We start from the raw sequence: 801 nt of genomic DNA on the forward strand, positions 1-801 counted from the left end.
ACTCTGTGTACTCTGTGTACTATTATTATCTTCATGCAGTTGTAATTCTCGATTATTTTACATTATGGACAATCAACTCCCATTTGGAATAATAATAATAATAATGATGATGATGATGATGAAAAAGGTTTTCATATAATAATATAATATTCGTTGTTAAAGAGTAGAAATTTGTATGAATGATTAACGGGAAGGCGTTTAGAAAAAGAAGGCAAATATCTGTGGTGATTGCATGTATGGTATTTGGCATCAATCGTAGCTAGCGACATTTTACCTTCCCCGTGATAGCAATGCTCTTTAGTGCGACAATAACATGAACAAACGAACATCTTAAATACTCAAATAGAATTACCATGAATTGGAGAATACATGTAGTGTAGTTTCTACTTCTAGAGATTAGTAAATTATTTTTTGTACCAAAAAGTATTTTCCTAACAACTTTACCACGTCCATATTATGTGTTTCTTATGGAGGGTAAAATTGCATAAAACTTTTTCCGCTACTTTTTATCCCATACTAAACATGGTGAAAAATTCCTAGCCAAAATTTTGTCATGTAAAATAAGAGTTCCTTGTCATAGCAAGTTAGTGTCACATATATGGATGAGATGTATAGGATTGAATGGTTGATCTATGCAACTTTAGGTCCACTTCCCTTATTTTTCTTCTTTTTTTTTTGCCCTTTTTTTCTTTTGGGACCCCACTAGGGAGAGCAAGACACTATTTTATAGTGACCACTATCACACACATAGGACCTAGGTTTATTTTACAAAATATTATTAAATAATAAATACTATTCAAG

This window comes from Arachis ipaensis, chromosome B04 (genome assembly GCF_000816755.2).
Source record: "Arachis ipaensis cultivar K30076 chromosome B04, Araip1.1, whole genome shotgun sequence".
NCBI lineage: Eukaryota > Viridiplantae > Streptophyta > Magnoliopsida > Fabales > Fabaceae > Arachis > Arachis ipaensis.